This window comes from Gastrolobium bilobum, unplaced genomic scaffold (genome assembly GCF_033153095.1).
Source record: "Gastrolobium bilobum isolate Gb01-03AN ecotype WA unplaced genomic scaffold, APGP_CSIRO_Gbil_v1 utg64641, whole genome shotgun sequence".
In the NCBI taxonomy this organism is placed as follows: Eukaryota; Viridiplantae; Streptophyta; class Magnoliopsida; order Fabales; family Fabaceae; genus Gastrolobium; species Gastrolobium bilobum.
The window spans coordinates 22,541-46,267 of record NW_026898205.1 but is presented as its reverse complement, the minus strand read 5'-3'; the positions used below and the strand labels follow the sequence as shown (position 1 = coordinate 46,267).

The 23,727-nt window shown below is 35.3% G+C and overlaps 1 long non-coding RNA gene and 1 pseudogene across 1 annotated transcript; one reads left to right on the top strand and one right to left on the bottom strand.

Annotated features, from left to right (window-relative positions):
• Window positions 1-2,035: 2,035 nt before the first annotated feature.
• Window positions 2,036-7,429, top strand: LOC133313847 (uncharacterized). The gene is made up of 3 exons (XR_009751861.1): window positions 2,036-2,310; window positions 6,792-6,933; window positions 7,364-7,429. It is a non-coding gene; the product is annotated as an uncharacterized LOC133313847 (long non-coding RNA).
• Window positions 7,430-19,750: 12,321 nt separating this feature from the next.
• LOC133313848 (G-type lectin S-receptor-like serine/threonine-protein kinase At1g11300) lies at window positions 19,751-23,252 on the bottom strand (annotated as a pseudogene).
• Window positions 23,253-23,727: the final 475 nt, after the last annotated feature.

Genomic DNA, 23,727 nt, shown 5'->3' with positions numbered 1-23,727 from the left:
TATGAGACAACGACGGTGGACCGAGTTCCTAAAGGACTATGATTTTGAATTGAAATATCATCCTGGTAAGGCTAATGTTGTAGCGGATTCACTAAGCCGAAAATCCGTGAGTATATCAAGCATGATGATCAGAGATTATGATGTGATTGAGAGGTTCAGAGATATTCAATTATCTAAAATTTTTCCATGTAAAATTTGTGGCTTTGAAATCACAAGCATTGAGAATGAACTGATGACCAGAATCAAAGAAGCCCAGCTGCAAAATGAAAGTGCTAGACGACTAAAAGGTCAGAGTGGTGTATCCTGCAATGATGAGGGTATACTATTATATCAGGGTCGTGTAGTTGTACCTAGGCAGCTGGCGGAAGAAGTGATGACAGAGGCTCATAAGGGTCATTTTACAGTTCATCCGGGAGCTACAAAGATGTATCAGGACCTAAAGATGAATTTCTGGTGGCCTGGTATGAAGAAAGATATTGCCGAATTTGTCTCTAAGTGTCTTATTTGTCAGAAGGTAAAGATTGAGCATCAAAAGCCTTCTGGTATGCTGCAACCTCTGGATGTTCCTGAATGGAAATGGGAGAGTATCTCCATGGATTTCGTAGTGGGATTGCCGCGAACGCAGGCTAGTTATGATTCTATATGGGTGATTGTGGATAGATTGACAAAATCCGCACACTTTTTGCCAGTTCGGGTAGATTTCTCTGCGGAGAGATTGGCTAGGCTCTATGTGAAGGAGATTGTGAGGCTTCATGGGGTGCCTGAGAGCATTGTTAGTGATCGGGACCCGAAGTTCACTTCTCGCTTCTGGGGAGCATTGCAGGAGGCTCTTGGCACTCAGTTGAGACTGAGCACTGCTTATCACCCACAGACGGATGGTCAGACTGAGAGGACCATTCAGACGTTGGAGGATATGCTGAGGGCTTGCACCCTGGAGCAGGGTACTGCATGGGATCGATATCTCCCGCTGGTTGAGTTTTCGTATAATAATAGTTTTCATGCTAGTCTGGGGATGGCTCCCTACGAGGCCTTGTATGGTCGCAGGTGTAGGACACCTACTTGTTGGTCAGAGGTTGGAGACACAGAGCGGTTTGGATTGGATTTTGTTCAGGAGACTACTGAGCAGATCAAAATGATTAGGGATCGTCTGAAAAAGGCTCAGGATCGTCAGAAAAGTTACTATGATCTCAAGCATCGACCTCTAGAGTTTGAGGAGGGAGATCATGTGTTCCTGAAGCTGTCACCGGTTACGGGTGTGGGACGAGCCCTTGGAGTGAGGAAGCTGAGTCCGAGATTTATTGGACCCTATCAGATTCTTCGTAGGGTGGGACCGGTTGCATATCAGCTTGCCTTACCTCCGCAATTGGCAAATTTGCATGATGTGTTTCATGTTTCTCAGCTGAGGAAATATGTAGCTGATCCTTCTCATGTGGTTCAACCTGATAATGTTGAAATCCGGGAGAATTTGAAGACTCCTATTGGACCACTGAAGATACTCGAAAGAGATGAGAAGAAGCTGAGAAATAAATCTATTCCTATGGTGAAAGTCCAATGGGAAGGAAGGACGCCTGAAGAGTCCACTTGGGAGCGGGAAGATGAGCTTCTCCGGCAATATCCTGAGTTTAAGGACAGGTACGTTCTTGATTTTGCGGACAAAATCGCTAAAAGGTGGGGTGACTGTAATAGCCCATATTAATTAATTAGGAAATCAAGTGTAATTAATTAATTAAACATGTTTTACTGGGTGAAATTAAGTACGAGGCTTAATAAAATTGAATCTGAGTCACTTTGGAGTTAAAAAGTGTACTCAGTGAAAATTAAGGGATATAAATGGGTACTGTCAAAAGTACCCAAAATATAAAAATAAAAATAGTAATATTCCTAGAATAATATTCCAGACTTTTGGGTAAAGTTTGGTAATTATTGGAGTTGAATAGATAGACGAACCAATACCCACGTGTTACCACTTAACCAATGTTAAGTGGTAAAACACCAAAAAGAACCCCTCATTTCCCACCCAACCCGTCGAACCAGAAAGGAGAAGAGAAGAGAGGGAGAAGAGAGGGAAGAAGAAAAGGGAAAGAGAGAGAGAGAGAGCAAATCCCAACGGTTTTGGGTGATTCAAAAGCCTAAATCGCTTAGAATCTCGCCCTCTTTCATAATCCTAGCTTTGTTTTGAGTGGGGAGCATTGTGGAGAGAGATATTACCTCTCAAAAATTCGGCCCTTTGGTGAAAATTGGGGTTTTGAGAGTTTCTACCTCCATTGAAGCTTGAGGAGCCATCAATCCTTGGTTGTGTGACCATTGGTGGTAAGATTCTAACCCTTGAACCTCATGATTCCTTGAAATTTTGCATGAGTTAGGGTTTATGAATAGTAAATTGGGATTTTGGTGAAATGTAGTTGAATTGACTATGTTCTAGGAAGATTTAAGCTTAGAGCATGTTGTGAAAAATGCTAGGAACGTCATTTAATCGGTGGAAATGAGCCTAGATAGTCATTTGGTAATTGTTCATAACATTGGAAAATTCATACTTGGATTGGTTGGTATTCTAGCATGTTGAACAATTAGTGAGATGAATGATTGATTGTGTCCTTGTGATGTCTAGGATTGAGACATTTGGACCAACCGTGAGTGATCAACCATTGGAGCAAGCTATGGAGCTTGATTAGCTCCATTGGATAGGTGAGTTCATGCTTATGTTTGGTATGAATTGTATAGCTTGGTTGATAGCTATGAGATGTTATTGGATGCAATATGTGTTGATTGCATTACACCATGTGTAGGTGTATGTTTGTAAAAGTTGATTGCTGAAACTGTTGGTGAAGAACAAAGGTTGACTGAAGCATTGAGGTAAGCCTTCGGACCTTGGGTGTAATTCCCTTGACTGTTCTACCAAGCCCTGAAAGGGTGGAGGTTGTGATTGTGTATATAAATGCAATAAAATAGTGTAATGCTTTGTTATACGTATGTGTATGCATTTGGTGTGGCATAGGATGGTGTTTCCCTATGTTGGTATGTGGCATGACGATGCGTAAATCATACTTGGTAGTTAGCTGGCCAGTAGGACTATTTGCATCTGAGTTTCCTTAGGACGGCTTGAGAGCTCGAGGGATTTCTCCTGGAGATGTATTGCACTTTGCATAGATATGTATTTACTGCGTTATTATTGTTATTGCTATTACACTGGTATGGAACTGTGGGGTGGAGAGATGCTCCAAGGACCCCTGGTTTACTGGATATATTCGTATATCTCACCCCGTGTTGTGGGGACCCCCTTTCAGGTAAGGATGCTGCAGGAGCCTCTGGTGGCAAGTGGCCATACCTAGATTATGCATGAAATATGGCACTTCTTTGAGTTTACGCATGCCTTTTGTAGTTGACATGTATAGGATTTTATTTTGAAAGCCCATGATCATTTGTATATCTTGATTCATTGGATGAACTTAGCCTATGCTCATGCCTTTGGTTACACCTTTTGTTGATGGGAGCCAAGGGAATGATCATAGTGTTTTGTAAGCTAAGTTCTATGATTTGTAAAGGATATGTAATGTAAATGATGCCTACTTGGAATTCAATATATGCATGCTTGTTATGTATTGAGTTGTTGAATTGGTTGGGCTGAAAATCAATTAGGTACCCTCTTCGTTTAAACTGGTAAACGATGAGAAAACAAAGGTCATGCTGCCCAAATTCTAGCTAAATCTCATGAGGAGAGGTTGGATGAGTGCTAGGATTTAGTTTTGGGGCATGGACATTTGGGGTTTGTAATGGGGATGCATTTTCCCCTAGGCTTGGACTTGAGAAATGAGGGAATTGGAATTCCCTGGCAGCGCGCTTAAGCGCGCAGGAGCGCGCCCAAGCGCCCTGCTGCCCCTGCGAGTGCCAATGCATTCTGCCTCCTTGCGCTGGAGCGCCCAAGTGGGGGCTTAAGCGCCCAGGATTGCGCGCTGGAGCGCCCTGGCGTGCGCTTAAGCGCCCTTTGCTGCAGAAAGTTGGGTGGCTTACTGCCCCCTCGTGTTTTAGCGCCCAGGGTGGGGCTTAAGCGCCCAGGGTTGCGCGCTTGAGCGCCCTGGTCCGCGCTTAAGCGTCCTTCGCCACTGAAGGAGGAGATGCTTCTGTCTCTGCGCGCTAAAACGTCCCCGTGGGAGCTTGAGCGCCCAGGATAGCGCGCCTGAGCGCCCTGTCGCGCGCTTAAGCGCCCATCCACACTGGAATGCCTGATGCTTACTGCCTCCGTGCGCTTAAGCGCCCAGATGGAGGCTTTAGCGCCCGATAGCGCGCGCTTGAGCGCCCGGTAGCGCGCTGAAGCGCGCTGGGCCTGTGACCAACACTCTCTTGTGTTGCTTCAAATTGTCCTAACTTGGACTACAGTGCTCCGATTGAGCACGGTTTGAAGCCACGGGTAGCTAATAAAGAAACCTACAATATAGTAGAAGTATTGAATTAAACAAGAAGTAAATTAATGGTTTAAAAATGGGAAATGAACATGATGTTAAGCTTAATTTATCTGTTTCCGCAAGGTAATATGGTTATGATCACGAAATTGGGTATTATAAGTTCGGTACGTTTTAAAATGAAAAATTTATCCGGATTTTAATTGAACCCATGTGATTGTAACTGCGCTTAATATCATAATGCGATGTTAACAAACCGGTTCTAGAACGGGGTGTTACATTCCCCCTGTAGGCTGTAATATATTATGCAGAAACTCAAACTACAGACAATGATTTCAGATAGGAATAGAATAACTTTGTTTGATTTAATGTACCTTGTATACTGGAGCAAAACCACCCTGGCCTAGTTTGTTGGATGAGTAAAAATTGTTTGTGGCCGTTGCAAGCTCTCCAAAGTTAAGTATAAATAGCTCCTGGAGTTTAACTTGTGCCAGTTCTCCCATTTCGTTGTTACTTGTATGTTCTGTAGGTGCTTCACCTCTATTAAATTGTTGTGATCCTTTGTTGTTCTTTTTTCATGCTGATTTATTACAGTGCCACAAATTAGCAAGAGGGAGAAACAACATACATAAATATATATGGATAGTGATTTGTAATTGTTAATCAGATAAATATAAAGAGAACACAAATAAGTCATTGAAAAGAAAATATTATTATGAAAATTTTGAGGATCCCTTTTATGTAAAAGAAAACTCGTATGAGTAAATTTGAATCCATAATGAAGATATATTACCGTGCTGATTAGAAGTCCTTCTCCACATGATATAAGCAAAAGTGACAATTATAGCAGTTCCTGTTGTCACTTTAATAGCAATGATGACTGTCATGTTTCTCTTTTTATCTGTAACTTAGGGGGAAATAAAAATTGATTATGTCTAATCCAAACCACTGAGAAAGAGTCAAGTCTAAGAAGTGTATTCAAATCAAGTCCTCCATTTGAGAATTGTTGTGTGTCAATTAGATTCCCAGTCCAAGACATACGACCAATATCAGCATCATATGAATATGCAATGCATGAGCAATTCTTCAAACACTGGCTTCTGCATGTGTCTGCTTTAAGTGTGAGAGAGGACCCATCTGCAAAATCTGGAACTTTGATCATCTGCAGTTTCAAAAACCCATCGTCTTTATTGTCAGCACTTGTGTTTTGATTGCTAACTCTTTCACACCGCAGAGGTGTTCTCCTAACACATCCACTAGTCCAGTTTTTTCTATTCCATTCCTCTTTGTTCCTTGGCTCAAACCCTTTCATACACCATAAACATCACATTCAAATTAATGACTATTCCATGTTATTTGCCATTCTTTCTTCTCTTCATTCCACCATTTCTCTTCACAATTACCTTGTGAATTCAGAATATAGATTATGAAGCCAATTTCATCTACTTTGGTAAAATAGAATATAATAGCCCATCTTAATTAATTAGTAAATCAAGTGTAATTAATTAATTAAACATGTTTTAGTGAGTAAAATTAAATATAAGGCTTAATTAAATGAATCTGAGTCACTTTGGAGTTAAAAAGTGTACTCAGTGAAAATTTAGGGGTATAAATGGGTACTGGTGAAAGTGCCCAAAATATAAAAATATAAATATAAATATCCCTCGAATAATATTCCAGACTTTTGGGTAAAGTTTGGTAAGTATTGGAGTTGAATAGATAGACGAACCAATACCCGCTTAAAGCCACTTAACCTATGTTAAGTGACTTAAGCTACTAAAAGAACCCATTTCCCCCCATTCCCCGTCGAGCCATAAACAGAGAGAAGAAGAAGAAGAAGGAGAAAGGAGGGAGAAGGAAGGGAGGAAGAGAGAGAGAGATCAAACCTTGACCGTTTTGGGTGATTCAAAAGCCTAAATCGCTTAGAATCTCGCATCTTTCATAATCCTTGCTTTGTTTTGAGTGGGGAGCATTGTGGAGAGGGATATTGCCTCTCAAAAATTCGGCCATTGGAGAGATTTTGGGGTTTTGGGAAGTTCAACCTCCATGGGAGCTTGAGGAACACTCCTTACTTGGTTGTGTGACCATTGGTGGTAAGATTCTAACCCTTGAACCTCATGATTCCTTGAAATTTGCATGAGTTAGGGTTTATGAATAGTGTTTTAGGGATTTTGATGAAATGTTGTTAAATTAGCTATGTTCTAGGAAGAATGGAGCTTAGAGCATGTTGTGAAAAATGCTAGGAACGAAATTTAATCGGTGAAAATGAGCTTAGATAGCTAAATGAGTATACTTGTAAAATGGCAAGAATATGATGCTTGATATTGGATTTCTTGCATTGTTAATAAATGGTTTGGCTTGGTTGATTGATGATTGTGTCCTAATGATGTCTAGGATTGAGACATTTGGACCGACCGTGAGTGATCAACAGCTTGAGCAAGCTATGGAGCTTGAGTAGCTCATTGGAATTGGTGTTGGTTTTGGAGTAGAGTATTGTTGACATTGGTGGTGAACAAAGGTCGAATTGAAGCTTGAGGTAAGCCTTCGGACCTTGGGTGTAATTCCCTTGATTGTTCCACCAAGCCCTGAAAGGGTAGTGGTGATTATAGTGTATATAAATGCAATGAAATAGTGTAATGCTTTGTTATACGTATGTGTATGCTTTTGGTGTGGCATAGGATGGTGTTTCCCTATGTGGTATGTTGCATGACGATGCGTAAATCATACTTGGTAGTTAGCTGGCCAGTAGGACTATTTGCATCTGAGTTTCCTTAGGACAGCTTGAGAGCTCGAGGGATTTCTCCTGGAGATGTATTGCACTTTGCATAGATATGTATTTACTGCATTATTATTGTTATTGCTATTACACTGATATGGAACTGTGGGGTGGAGAGATGCTCCAAGGACCCCTGGTTTACTGGATATATTCGTATATTTCACCCCGTGTTGTGGGGACCCCCTTTCAGGTAAGGATGCTGCAGGAGCCTCTGGTGGCAAGTGGCCATATCTGGATTATGCATGAAATGTGGCATTTCTTTTGAGTTTATGCATGCCTTTTGTAGTTGACATGTATAGGATTTTATTTTTAAAGCCCATGGTCATTTGTATATCTTGATTCATTGGATGAACTTAGCCTATGCTCATGCCTTTGGTTACACCTTTTGTTGATGGGAGCCAAGGGAATGATCATAGTGTTTTGTAAGCTAAGTTCTATGATTTGTAAAGGATATGTGATGTAAATGATACCTACTTGAAATTCAATATATGCATGCTTGTTATGTATTGAGTTGTTGAATTGGTTGGGCTGAAAATCAATTAGGTACCCTTTGTTTAAATTGGTAAACGATGAGAAAACAAAGGTCATGTTGCCCAAATTCTAGCTAAATCTCATGAGGAGAGGTTGGATGAGTGCTAGGATTTAGTTTTGGGGCATGGACAATTGGGGTTTGTAATGGGGATGCATCTTCCCCTAGGCTTGGACTTGAAAAATGTGGGAATTGGAATTCCCTGGCAGCGCGCTTAAGCGCCCAGGAGCGCGCCCAAGCGCCCTGCTGCCCCTGCGAGTGCCAATGCATTCTGCCTCCTCGCGCTGGAGCGCCCAAGTGGGGGCTTAAGCGCCCAGGATTGCGCGCTGGAGCGCCCTGGCTCGCGCTTAAGCGCCCTTCGCTGCAGAAAGATGGGATGCTTACTGTCCCCTCGTGTTTTAGCACCCAGTGTGGGGCTTAAGCGCCCAGGGTTACGCGCTTGAGCGCCCTGGTCCGCGCTTAAGCGCCCTTAGCCACTGAAGGAGGAGATGCTTCTGTCTCTGCGCGCTAAAACGTCCCAATGGGAGCTTGAGCGCCCAGGATAGCGCGCTTGAGCGCCCTGTTGCGCGCTTAAGCGCCCATCCACACTGAAATACCTGATGCTTTCTGCCTCCGTGCGCTTAAGCGCCCAGATGGAGGCTTTAGCGCCCGATAGCGCGCGCTTGAGCGCCCGGTAGCGCGCTGAAGCGCGCGGGGCCTGTGACCAACACTCTCTTGTGTTGCTTCAAATTGTCCTAACTTGGGCTACGGTGCTCCGATTTGAGCGCGGTTTGAAGCCACGCGTAGTTAATGAAGAGATCTACAATATAGTAGAAGTTGTGAAATAAATAGGAAGTAAGTTAATGATTTAAAAATGGAATAAGAACATGATGTTAAGCTTAATTTATCTGATTCCACAAGGTAATATGGTTATGATCACGCAATTGGATATTTAAATTCGGCGTCGTTTTAAAAAGAAAAGTTTATCCGGATTTTTAATTGAGCCAATGTGATTGTAACTGTGCTTAATATCATAATGCGATGTTAACAAACCAGTTCTAGAACGGGATGTTACATAGAAGCCAACATTTCCTTGCCCATCATATCCAACATGTACACCATTAAGATAAAAAGTTTTCATCCATGGTTGCCCCGTAAAGGTTCGACCATTCCAAGGACCAGTGCGCCAATATGGTCGAGTTTCATTCCAAATGAACACTTCAGGTATATTAAGGTGTTCAACACTTAAAGAGAAGCTTCCAATGGATGGATTAGAAGGATTTTTATCTGATGTGAGTTTTACTTTCTCACGTGTTCTTTTGTTGCTTGAGTTACGTACTAGTATATTACTCGTGCGATGCACAGGGAAAACGATCAAAAATTTTGTCGTCCGCCGTGGTTAGTTAATTGCGCTGCAAACCTTATACTTACAAAAAAACTGTGTTGTTATTTTGTTCTATATTTCAGGTAAAAAAAATTACATCATTGACACAGAGTTTTGTAAATATCAACAACAATAAAAAATATGCTATTCAGAGGAATAATTGATTTTGCATACAACTACATCATAATACATCATAAGACGTTATAATACATCATGTTAATATAAAGAAGGAATATAAAAAGAAAAATGCATACAAATCATTGCTAATTATAACATTCATCAACAAAATCAAAGTAACAATAACACCAAACAAATATGGATTTAAAAGATCAACTTTTACCTATAATATAAAAATGCTATTCATTGAGTGTCATTTCGTAGCAATCATTGGAGGGATGAGTTCAACACTTACTAAATATGTCATTTCCTGTGTGATTTTCGTTCCTTGTGCCTACGATACAGAAGGCAAAAACTCATTAAATAAGTAACACTAATATGTTAACACCCAAATGTCATAGTATCAGCAAAAAAAGGATTAGATTAAATTTTTTTAAACACCAAAAAAAATATTGTCTGAACGGAATTTGAATGCAACTTAATCAAATAAGCATGTATGAGTCATATTTTTTGCTTACATTGCAAGAAATGCATATAAACAGAATCAAAGCAACTACACTAATATTTGAGATAGACTTTCATTTATTGCAATCACATTTAAAAAATAATAATAAATAATTATTATTTGCAAGGATTTGTGTCGTTAGTATTTGGAATTTTACAAATTTGTATTTACAAAAATTAAAATCAGATTTAGGAACTTAATTAAAAAAGAATAAGGATGAAATTTTAATTTAATTTTAAAAATCAGCATGTAAAAGGTTTTTATATTTATCCACAAAAAAATGTTTTTATAGTTGCGTCTAGGTTTTTATATTTTATCTCAGAGATGAACTTTCATTTACTACAATCAGATTCATAAAATAATAATAAATAATTATTTTTAATTGCAAGGATTAGTGTCGTTAGTCTTTGGAATTTCACAAATTTATATTTACAAAAATTGAAATCTGATTTAGTAATTTAATTATAAAATAAGAAGGATAAAATTTCAATTGAATTATAAAAATATATTGGCGGGTCGGCCCTCCGGGCCAAGCCCAGTTTTCCACCTCTAACTGTCAACATTTTATATAAATATTTTTTTTGCAAGGATTAGTGTCGTTAGTCTTTGGAATTTCACAAATTTGTATTTGCAAAAATTGAAATCAGATTTAGTAATTTAATTATAAAAGAAGAAGGATAAAATTTCAATTGAATTATAAAAATATATTGGCGGGCCGAGCCCAGTTTTGTAATATCCCACATCGGTTGGAGAGGGGAACGAAGCATGCCTTATAAGGGTGTGGATACCTCTTCTAGTGTGAGGCCTTTTGTGGGGTGTCCCTAGAAACAAAATCGTGAGCCCGAGGGCAAAGCGGACAATATCATGCTACAGGGTTTGGGGCTGTTATAAGTTTTCCACCTCTAACTGTCAGCATTTTATATAAATAATTATTTTTTGCAAGTATTTGTGTTAATTACACTCTTGTAATAAAAAAAAGGAAAGTTTAATTTCTTTCTTATGTACTAAGTTAAAATTTTCATGTTTATAGTTCTTAAATTTTAATAATTTTTTTTACAGAATGACAGATGTCATTTTTTATTTAAATTTGAAATTTAAATTTTTTTACATTAATTTTACATATTTTTATATAATTTTTTCTGTTTTAATTTACGATTTATATATATATTTTTAATTGGTTATACATGTATATTTAAAATGTTTATGTTAAATATTTTTTTTAAAAAAGTACATGTATTTTTTTTAATTGGTTATACATGTATATTTAAAAAAATTATGTTAAAATTTTAATTTATTTTTTGTAAAGTATAAATTTTTCCATTTCTTATTTTTTCATTTAAATTTGAAATTTTAAATAATTTTTATGGACTATAAATGTATTTTATAATTTTAAATATTTATTTTTTAATATATAATTTTATATTAAATTTAAATTTATTATATATATCTTTTCCCACTGCATAAATATTAAATGTTGAACTATTTTCCTACATATCAAGTTCACATAATTTTTCATTTAATTCATTTCCAAATTTCGAATTTATTTTAAAATATAAATAATTTTGTTATTTTACCATATTTTTTAATGTTTTTGTTTTTTTTATGCAGCATTAATAGGGCTAACAATTATTCATACAAAAAATAGTGGGATACAACAAAAGAAAAGTATATACAACAAAAGAAAAGTAGTGGGACATTAAATGAGTTGTCTGCCAAAAAAAAAATTCCAAAAGTTTTCCCACCATTACAAAGTTAAAAATTTAAATTCAAAATTCAAATTTAAACATAAATTCAAAATTCAGAAGAGTTAAGTTATTATTAATTTGGAAATTTCAATGTAGAATGCAGTGATTGAATGAGTACTCTGCCACCAAAAATTGTTCACATAATTTTTCATTTAATCTATTCCCATATTTCGAATTTATTTTACAATATAAATAATTTTGTTATTTTACAATATTTTTTTAATGTTTTGTTTATTAATGCAGCATTAATAGAGCTAACAATTATCATTTCAAAAAAATAGTGGGATATACAAAAAAAAGAAAAGTAGAGGTCTTTTTTACTCATAATATACAACAAAAGAAAAAATAGTGAGACATTAAATAAGTTGTCTGCCACAAAAAATTTTCCAAAATTTTTTCCACCATTACAAAATTAAAAATTCAAATTTAAACATAAATTCGAAATTTAGAAGAGTTGAGTTATTATTAATTTGGAAATTCCAATGTAGAATGCAGTGGGACATTGAATGCGTTTTCTGCCACTAAAAATTGTTCACAGAATTTTTCATTTAATTTATTTCCAAATTTCAAATTTATTTTACAATATAAATAATTTTTTTTATTTTACAAATTATTTTTTTTTTTATGCAACATTAATAGGGCTAACAATTACCCATGAAAAAAATAGTGGGATATACAACAAAAAAAAGTAGAGATCTTTTTTACTTATAATATACAACAAAAGAAAAGTATTGAGACATTAAATGAGCTGTCTGCCACAAAATAATTTCCAAAAGTTTTCCCACCATTACAAAGTTAAAAATTCAAATTCAAAATTCAAATTTAAACATAAATTCAAATTTTAGAAGAGTTGAGTTATTATTATTTTGGAAATTCCAATGTAGAATGCAGTGGGACATTGAATCAACTGTCTGCCATAAAAAATTATTCACATAATTTTCCATTTAATTTATTTTGAAATTTCAATTTTATTTTGCAATATAAATAATCTTGTTATTTTACAATATTTTTTAACATTTTTTTTTATGCAACATTAATAGGACTAACAATTACCCATGAAAAAATGGACAGATATAACTTCATAAAAAAAAAAAAGAAATTTCGTAATATACACTTTAATTAAAGTGAAATTCGTTAATGTATTTTTTTTATACTTTCATTTACAATCCTTAGTACTACTATAGCCCTTGAAAATTAGTATTACTCTGTTTATTTGTTATTAAAAAATGCAGTGTGATAATAAGCTAAACAAAATGTCACATAAACAAAAAGACACTGCAATATCGAATTATAAAATACAACAAATTTCTGGAAAAACATGTTTCTGAAACACAAAACATGCTGCTTCGGTCAGAATTGCTCCCTTCACTGTGAGTTTTTATACGCTTCTGCATCAAACCTATTTAAAAAGATGTAAAAAAATAAAAAAAATTAGTAATTTGAACCTGCATCAACAAATGAAATGGTTTTGACATCATTTGCAGGAAAATAAAATAAAAAATACCCCAACAAAGATGACAACAACGAACCATTTTTTTTCTTATGAATCAAAATAGAAATATAAATTAGAAACTACATAACTCTTTTTCAAGCTTTATTTTTTCGTTGTTCGGACAACTGAACAATTAAATTCCTCAACATTAGTATCATGAGAATTCATCACCGGTGTCAGCAAAGTTAGACAAATATCACCAACATCAGCACTATCACAGGTCAAAATAAAAAGATTACGTTAAGTACACATGTTAGACAACGAAGTAATCAAACATATTATTGATAACATCTCATTTAAATTCAAATGATGGATTACCTCAGCCTTTCTGGTTCTGATGATACAATTTCATTTTTCTGAGCATTATCAAAAGTTGTTTCATTCTCTAATAAATAACAACCAACAACAGTCATTTCAATGAATAAAAATTGACATCTCATACGAATAAATCAACATTACATTTGGGTCGACCAGAGACTTAAGGAATACTGTGATTATTTCACTTGCTGATACAAATTTTATGAAATACACCTCTCCATCACAGACTTTTTTCGGACCTGCAAAGATCCTTTGACAGTAGCATGGATCCTTCCACCCTACAAAAAAAGTGAAAGCCAAAATTCAAACAACAAAAACGAAAATATAACAACAGACACAGAAATTTAAAATCACACCAGAGACGAAATCACAACAGAGACGAAAAAATTTAAAACATTAAAAAAACAATCAGCACTAAAAGAAGAAAAGAAAGAAGTTATTCCTCTAAAAGAAAAAGTCAACAAGAATGGAATACCTGAGGGAAGAACGAAATATCAACTGCGACGGATCCTCAACGTCATCGCCCAACAAATCAAAAGGGTTCATCGTCGCCATTTCCAAACACAACCACCGACACAAAACCTCAACCAAACCACTTGTCCCTCTTCTTAACAGACACACACACAAAACCTTAACTCCACAACGAATCCATCGTGTCAAAAAAAACAAAAAAAAAACACACAAGACAGGGATTCGCACAAACGAAGAGAATGAAAACGATGAAGGGTAAGTAAGGGAGTGAAGAAGAGTGAAAGGAAAAACCCTAGCCGCAATAAGAGAGAGAAAAGAGAAATAGACAGAACAATATTCCATTCCAACATTCCTTTTTATAGACGCAAGCAACAAAAGAAAAGTAGTCAGAGATTAAATTAGCTGAGTGCCACCCAAAACTTTCCAAATCTCTTCCCACCATCCATATTTTAAATTGAAAATTTGAAATCATTTCAAAATTCGAATTTTAAATCAGCTGAGCAATTCCAAGGTAGAAAGCAATTAAAAGGACTGAGTAATTCCAATGTGGACAGCAGTGGGACATTCAATGACTTGTTTGCCACCACAAATGAATTTTTTTTTTTGATTTTAAAAAGAATTTGGATTTTTAAAAGAAATACTTTTTTCCAATTTACCAAAGAAGGAAAGTTTTCATATGTTATGTAGTGTGAACACAAATCTCAGAATTAAGCAGGGAGTGACACATCAGCTGACTTTCCAATAAATGGGTTTCCTTTATATATATATAGATTTGGCAACATGGTATCTGAAGGATGCTGGAAACTCTCCCACATGATGTTTCCCGTTGTGTTTTCCTACATTACAAGATTTCCATAATCTAAAAGTTTGCAACTTGAATTAGATACAACATGGGACACATTTGATGACCAAATAACTTGTTTATGTCCACTCAGTAACACAAGGTTGCCATCTTCAGATATTCTAACAACCACAGATGAATCATTCAATGGTTGGTTTCTATTAGCCACCCATATGAGAGTGAGTTAGGGTTGCCACAAAATTACGAGCCACAACCAACATTTCCTCTGTTTCCAGAGGAAGCTTGTTTGTTTTCAGTTTCATCAGCAGAAGAGGGGAATGACAATAATACACTTGCATTGACGGATGCTAGTGATGAAGGTGTTTTGGATTTGGAGCTGAGGTTGGGTTGAAGCTAGTGAGACTCAAATATTTGTCTCATGCATCAATGGACAAATATTTTGCTAGCTACCAACCTTTATGACATTATGTAGTCCTTGTTATGCTGCTGCTTGTTTTAAGACTTTTTTTTTTACCTTTCGTATCTAATTGACGGAAATCAACGGTTAAGATATAGTTATAAGAAGTTGTAAATGAAAATAGGTTGTAAATATAACCTTCGTCTATTTGTATTTGGTTTGCAAGTGTGTCTTTCTCTTGAATAATATATGAATAATTTATAATTGGATTGGAAACATTTCCTTAGTTTTATTTTCCTAAATAATATTTTATATTGGAAATTAAATTCCAACATGCTCTTCTCCCTGTTGTTTTTTTTCTCTTTTCCTCTCTCCTTTTTCTTCGTATTATGACTTACCTTTTGGCTAATGTTATTACTGGAATTAGGTAATTATTTTCCCTAAAATGCATTAAATCTAAATTGATACGAGCTGTATTAGACTATCAGATTATTAGAAAAAACATTTTATTGTAAAAGTGAATCATTTCTCTGTTATTTATAGTATTAAGAAGAAAAGATAAAATAATTATATCACGAGGGTCTTAGGCATTGTACGAAAGGGGAAATATACTTGCATAAATGTGATAGATTTAACTTAGTGAGCACTTGGTCAAGCATTGAAACGCGCTACTAGAAAGAAAAATGGGTTCGATGAGCGCGTCGAAACACTCTGGAGAGCATTAAAATGTGCTACTTGAAATCAGCACAAACATAGTTTACTAAAACTTGCACAACTTGAGCTACAATGCTCGAAATTGAGTGAGATTGTGACCTATATGAAGCTAATACGTAGGGCTATAACCTTGAAAAATATTAGAACCATTACTTGACTATATCAATACCAGTTTATAATTGAAGTTGATGCTACACTCCGAAAATTTGATTTTGAAAGTTATTTTGCGAGTTTAATAACTCCGGCTATACTTGACCAAATGATTGATGTTATACCTTTCTAGAAAGCCCTAGAGGTCTAGTTTCACATACTTAAGTATTAGAGTTAATAGTTATGTTGATGTTGATGTTGATGTATGAAAACCCCATAAACATGTCTGTTAAAGAACATTATGATATTAAGTAAGAATTTAACAATTCTGCAACGTCACACAGTTACACTTATCTCATTGGTTATTTTAAATACAGTATTGTTTAGAAAGGAAAAAGGAACAAGGTTCAAAAAGAAAAAGTTTATCCGTATTTTAATTGAACTAATGTGATTGAAATTGCAGTTAATATCATAAAGCATTGATAACAAACTGGTTCTAGAACGGGGTGGTACAGAAATCAAGTATGATTAAATTGTCAAGAAGTAAACGTTTATTGTGTTATCAAAAAAAGATGTTAAGAGAAGGGAATTGGTAGGAGAGAATACAATTAAGGTATCAAATCAAGAGGTCCTTATGAGAGAAAGCAAGGGAAGTTAGGGAGTAATTCAAAAGAAGAAGAGAAAATGCGTCTAGCAAAAAATTTCAATCTCATTAACATAATGGTACCCATATATAAGATTACAACTTTGATGGGTAATTAAACTAATATTGAACAATCATTGAGGGATAAATGTCGACAGTTTCCAAAATGAATTACCGTTTCAAAATACAAATTGAAGTCATCCAACAATATTTTATAGGGATAGGTTATTGTGCCTACTCCTATTTTATCTACTTTTGCCTACCCCTTTCGTTACCGTTCGATTACCATCTCATCCAACGATCCATATTTGTGATATAAAATAAACCTTTTTTTTTCCTTTTTTTCTTCTCACTTTCTTCCATACATTTTCTCTCTCCTCCCCTTTCTCTCTTCCTCTGCCATATACCTAATTTTTTTCCCTTCTGCCGTCGTGGACCTCAATCTCCTGACAAACTGTTCGATTCTAATGATATTTTTAATCCTTATAAATTAATATGATTGAATCGATGACTAACAAAGAAGTTTTGATGTGATTCAAAGCGGTGGTGCCACAAGGTCGATCTGTTCACAGAATCCTCCTTGTCTCTGCTTCAATATGTCGATCTGTTCTTCCACATGATAGATACTCTTAATTTCTAATAATTAATTGGCTATCCGTATCAACATAATTGCTGGAATGGCACCAATTAACCCTCTTTCCAGATTTTTTCAATATCAATTTTTTTTATTCTTTAATTTTTTTATTTATTTTGAATCTTTTCCAACTCTGCACAGATCTTTTGAATCACATTAAAACTTCTTTGTTAGTCATCGATTCAATCTTATTAATTTATAAAATTTATGTTGTTCTTCAGATCTAAAAACTTGTTGTGATTTTTCAATCCATTGACACTGGTAATTTGATAGAAACTGATTCAGAAGGAGAAAATTTATATTACAATAATAAAAACAGAGACTAATGTATATTGACGATGATTTCAAATGTTGTGGTAATTGATTTCAAATGCTTCTGCGCCGTTCACCTGCAGAGATGATTAACGATAAAGGAAGAGAGAAAGGGGAGGAGAGAAAGGGTATGAGAGGAAGTGAGAAGAAAGAAAGGGAAAAAAAAGGTTTATTTTATATCACAAATATGGATCGTTGGATGAGATGGTAATCGAACGGTAACGAAAGGGGTAGGCAAAAGTAGGTAAAATAGGAGTAGGCACAATAACCTATCCCTATTTTATAACACTTTGTTCTTACAAAATTTCATAGAGAGCTATTCGTACTGATAACTTGTTATAAAATGAAGGGAGAGAGATAAGAGAAACAGGGAAAAACAAAAAGAGGTAGGGAAGACAAAGAGAAATGGAGAAGACAAATAATAGGATAGGATTCTCATTCTCATTCATCAACCATTTTCCAATATAAGCATCATGTATATATATAGGAATACAACCATGAATAGAGAGTTGAAGCTCTATTACTGTAGTGATTACGAAATCATAAATGAAAATAATTACATCATTAATGTCAATGGTTAAAAGTTCATTTTCAAAATTCAAGTCATCCTTAATTTTATAACATATTGGATATTATAATTTAGAGTAAATACCATTTTTGGTCCTCAGCAAATTTCACGATATCCGTTTTAGTCCCTAGAAAATAAAAAGGCCCATCGTGGTCCCTAAAAAATCCAAAATAGACCAATTTAGTTGAAATCGTGGTCGTGCACAAATTCAAAAAAGACTCATATTAGTCCCTAAAAGGACTAAAATAGGTTCATTTTGAATTTTTTAGGGATCACGATGGACCTTTTTATTTGCTAGGAACTAAAGCGGGTATCGTAAAATTTGCTGAGAAACAAAAAAGATATTTACTCTATAATTTATACATAGCACAGTACTCAACGTGAGCAGCGCTTATGGACTGGTGAGCTAAGGGTGCATGTGCACCAGTGTATCCCTAGTCTCTACTTGACCTAAGCCTATTAGCATGGACTTGACCCATCACTTAATTTCTAATAGCTGTTTGATTAATTTGCTCACTTTCCCCCTTCTTTCCTTCTCTGAAAATGAAGATATCTACATAGTTATCACTAAATTTTGTCCAGACACATACAACAAATCTTAAAAATTAAAGAGAGAAACAAGAGGCATAGAAAGAGTGAGAAAGTTTTTATCTAGGACGCAAAATCGTGAAGGTTCTCGTGATCTTAGAATTCCTCTGCATAGTATAGGAAGGATAGGTTATTACTACATGCAGAAAGAATAGCTTCCTTAGTGGATTGAACGATGAGTTATAGAACAAGATTTAAAAGCAAAATGATATGTAACCAAAAAAAAAAAAAAAAAGGCAAAATGATTATCTGTCAAGAACCGCTTCAACCCAAAAAATCTTAAGGTGAAACCCAATTTATTTTAATTCCACTCAAAAGTGGAAATACATAATAAACGTCATTTAAACCAAAATCTTTAGACATTGGGTGAAGTTAAATTATTTATTTTGTATCTCTTTAATATAATCTAAGTTGGATAACCTTAATGGACTAAACAAGTTTTTCATTTACCTTTACTATTGTTGTTCGTGAGGTCAAGTCTTGGGACAGTGATAAAGTTGTTCCTTAGGTTCAGAAAGTTAGTGGTTTATATCTGTGAAACAATCTCTTAGCAAAAAAATGTAAGAGAAAAATTGTATTAAATCGACTCTCACCCTTACCTTTACAAATGGAGGAGTCTTGTGCACCCGATATTTCCCTTACTACTAATGTTATTTGCGATATGCTCACTTTACTACCACCTACGGTTCATGCACAAGATGTTAGAACGATTAGGTTGCTTACTTGTTCTGTCAGCCAAACTGCATTCGTTTTACTATATTATAAAAATTTGATTAATAGTAGTTGGGAAACCAGGCTTGAAATATGAATGGCATGTCACACTATCTGTGCACAGGCTAAAACTACTCAATACTAAACTAGGCCTAACAATAGAATATCAAATATTTTGAATATTTGTTATTTATTTTGTAAATTGGATGCTTTCAAGTTAACAAACAATAAGAAGAATGAAAACTCGTAGTTATGCACAGTTATATCGGGGAAGGTTTACAATACCTATCTCCTATCTAAGCCCATTGTATTTCAAGCAAATAACACCTCTTAGCAGCAGAAAATTTAGTCAATAACGATGAAAATGGCACCTTTTTAATTAAAAAACATAAAGAAAGGAAAAGTTACCTTCGACTCTGAAATTGACAAAGGATATATTATTTTCATTCAAAGATGGCAAGGCACTTGTAAAATTCAACATTAGAAGTTTGAGGATACTATTGTTAATGTGCTATAATAACTTGTAGAACTGAGATATAAGAAGACAAAATGCAGGAAATCTAATTGCTTATGGTGGAGAATTAACAATACTGAAACAAAAGTGTAATGTTTACAAGTAAACAAAAATTGACAAAGGGAGCATGCATTATGCATTCTTAACAGTACTAGAGTTTTCTTATCCCACTAACCATCTCAACCAATAAAACTTTGAGGACTTTAAACATATCTCTAGATAGCCCTTCCATAATATAAGTTTTTACAAAGATAAGGGTATACCTATGATGTTCCAAGTTCCAACAACCTTTCCAGTATTAAAATAATTTCCATTGTCTCCATTAACCTTTCTCAGAGCTCTTAGTTTGCTATCTGCCATGGATGTCTGATATGGTGACAGAGTTGAGGGAGCACGAGCAACTACTCTTTTCAAAGGACGTTGAACTCAACATATTCTGCTTATCGACAAATGCAGGTTTCCTTGGAGGAGGAAGATCCGTAATCTCACTACTAAGCATAGAAATTACAGCTGCCATAGTTGGCCTGTCTGCAGCAAATTCTTGTACACACAGAAGTCCTATGTGTATGCACCTAACAATATACTTATGAAAGCTATGATCATATATTCCTTGATCTATTAGAGATGAAATGTTGTCTTCTTTCCATTGTATCCATGCCTAAAATGTAAAAAACAAGTATCAAACATTGGAAAGTTTTATCACCAAAAAGCTACATAACCCCCATAAATTGGGCTAGGAAAGAATTTGAGAAACTTACAAATCCTGGAAGGGTCAGAGAATTCTCATTGTCATAAAAGCTTGAATTTCTTCTTCCACAAACAATCTCCAGCAGCAAAACACCAAAGCTAAAGACATCTGATTTCTCAGAAAACTGTCCTTGCATTGCATATTCAGGAGACATATAGCCACTGCATTAAAATGTAACACAATATGATATTCAAGTATGCTATTATAATGTTTGACAAAGAAGGTGTACTTACTATGTTCCAACAACTCTTCTAGTATTGGCCTGATCTTCATTCCCTCCAAAGATTCTGGCCATACCAAAGTCTGATATTTTCGGGTTGAGTTCCTCATCTAGCAAGATATTACTTGCCTTCAAATCTCTATGTATGATTTTTAGCCTGGAATCTCTGTGAAGATAAAGCAATCCTCTAGCTATTCCTTGTATTATGATAAAGCGTTTTCTCCAATCTAGGATTTTATTTTTCGATGGATCTAAAAAATTAGAAGGTAGAAATTACATTATTTTGAATATAGCATACAAGATAAAGCAGTCTCATCTAAACCCCAAGATTAGCTTGCTCTAAAGAAAACTCATATTATTAGTATACTTTTGAGACATCAGTGGCTGTAAGTCAATTATTCATTGTTATAAAACATTTCATATATGATGGATAAAGGTAAACCTTTCAAGCTTTGAAATGGATAAGAGACAAACGCTAAAGGAGTGTCAAAAACTAACCAAAGAGAAATGCATCCAAACTTTTATTTGGCATGTACTCATATATCAACATCTTTTCCTCTCCTTCAATACAGCATCCAAGAAGTTTTACAAGGTTGCGGTGTTGAAGCTTAGAAATGACCCCAACTTCATTCATGAATTCTTCCAGACCTTGTCCAGATGCTCTAGAAAGTCTTTTAACTGCTATTTCCTTACCATCTTGCAGTTCCCCCTGTAATATATTATGCAAAAAATGAATCTATAGACAATGATTTCAGATGTGAATAACTTTGCTTGATTTAATGTACCTTGTGTACTGGACCAAAACCACCCTGACCTAGTTTGTTGGATGAGTGGAAATTGTTTGTGGCTGTTGCAAGCTCTCCAAAGTTAAATATAAATAGCTCCTGGAGTTTAACTTGTGCCAGTTCTCTGATTTCGTTGTTGCTTGTGCATTCTGCAGGTGCTTCAATGGATAGTTATTTGTAATTGTTAGTCAAATAAATATAAAGAGAACACAAACAAGTTACTGAAAATAAAATATTATTATGAAAATTTTGAGGATCCCTTTTATGTAAAAGAAAACTCGTATTAGTAAATTTGAATCCATAATGATGATATATTACCGTGCTGATTAGAAGTCCTTCTTCTCCACATGATATAAGCAAAAGTGACAATTATAGCAGTTCCTGTTGTCACTGTAATAGCAATGATGAATGTCATGTTTCTCTCTTTATCTGTAATTTAGGAAAAACAAAAATTGATTATGCAAAATTCAAACCACTGTGAAAGGGTCAAGTCTAAGTGTATTCAAATTGTTGTGCAGATAACTATAGTATACAATGTTTACCAAGTTCTGTGTAGGCTACACGAATATATAGATCAAGTCCTCCGTATGGGAATTGTTGTATGTCAATTAGATTCCCAGCCCAAGACATACAACCAATATCAGCATCATATGAATATGCAATGCATGAGCAATTCTTCAAACACTGGCTTCTGCATGTGTCTGCTTTAAGTGTGAGAGAAGACCCATCTGCAAAATCTGGAACTTTGATCTTCTGCAGTTTCAAAAACCCATCTTCTTTAGTGTCAGCACTTGTGTTTTGATTGCTAACTGTTTCACACTGCAATGGTGTCCTCCTAACACATCCACTAGTCCAGTTTTTTCTATTCCATTCCTCTTTGTTCCTTGGCTCAAACCCTCTCAAACAGCTGCATATTGGTGAGCTCTGTGAATTACAGCTTGCAAAAGGCCCACATACACCATAAACATCACATTCAAATTGATGACTATTCCATGTTATTTGCCATTCTTTCTTCTCTTCATTCCACCATCTCTCTTCACAATTACCTTGTGAATTCAGAATATAGATTACTAAGCCAATTTCATCAACTTTTGTAAAGTAGAAGTCAACATTTCCTTGCCCATCATCTCCAACATGTACACCTTTAAGATAAAAAGTTTTCATCATTGGTAGCCCAGTAAAGACTCGACTATTCCATGGACCAGTGCGCCAGTATGGGCGAGTTTCATTCCAAATGAACAGTTCAGGTATACTGAGAAGCTCCCAGTGGATGGATTAGAAGGGCTTTTCCATGATGTAAGTTTTACTTTCTTACTTGTTCTTTTGTTGCTTGTGAGTTTCATATTTGGCAATATGGCATCTGAAGGATGCTGGAAACTCTCCCATATGCTGTTTCCTATTGTGCTTTCCTGCAGTACAAGGTTCCCAGAATCCAAAAGTTTGCAACTATAATTGGATGCAATATGGGACACATTTGATAACCAAATAACCTGTTTTTGTCCATTCAATACCACAAGGTTGCCATATTCAGATATAGTAACAACCCCAGAAGAATCATTCAGTGGTTGGTTTCTATTAGCCACCCATATGACAGTGAATTTGGGTTGCCACCAAATTCCCACGTAGCGATTTGTAGAATTTTGTAGGCTGAAGAAGCCTAAGGTGAAGTTACCACTATTGGATGTTAGAGTTTCAGGGTCTTTGATGAACTGGGATGATGTTATGGTGTCTATGGCAACACCAACATCTAAAAAATAAAAACAGAATATGATCAAAAGGAAGAACATATTTGTGCACTTTGTGAAACCCATGAATGACATTACCATTTCTTGTTTATGATAATGGTGAATTTTAGTTTTCATAAGTGACATCTTTTCTATCTTGATTGAGACTTCCTCATAAGAGTCAACACGGTTTGGTGTGTGGCTTGCATTGCAGCTTCGTATTGGGATTATCTATATGGATAGTTCATTAGATTGCCAATTATTCAAAGTTGTACTTCATCTTATATTTACGAAAATAACTAAAAGTGAGTGATAGCTCAGAAAATAACTATATTTTCCACTATCCCAAACAAAATGATTCAGATTCGATTCCAAATCCTCTGCCTAACTTTCCTTCACTTAGCTAGTATTCACTTGTCATATTTAAATGGCTTTAAATATATTTTAGCAACTTAATTTTGAGTCAAAGAAACTTATAATTAAGAATCAATGGCTTAAGTTTAACCCATGGTCTGGAGTCTAAGTCCAAGTCCAAATACAAAGTTTAAAAATTTAGGTTGGGAG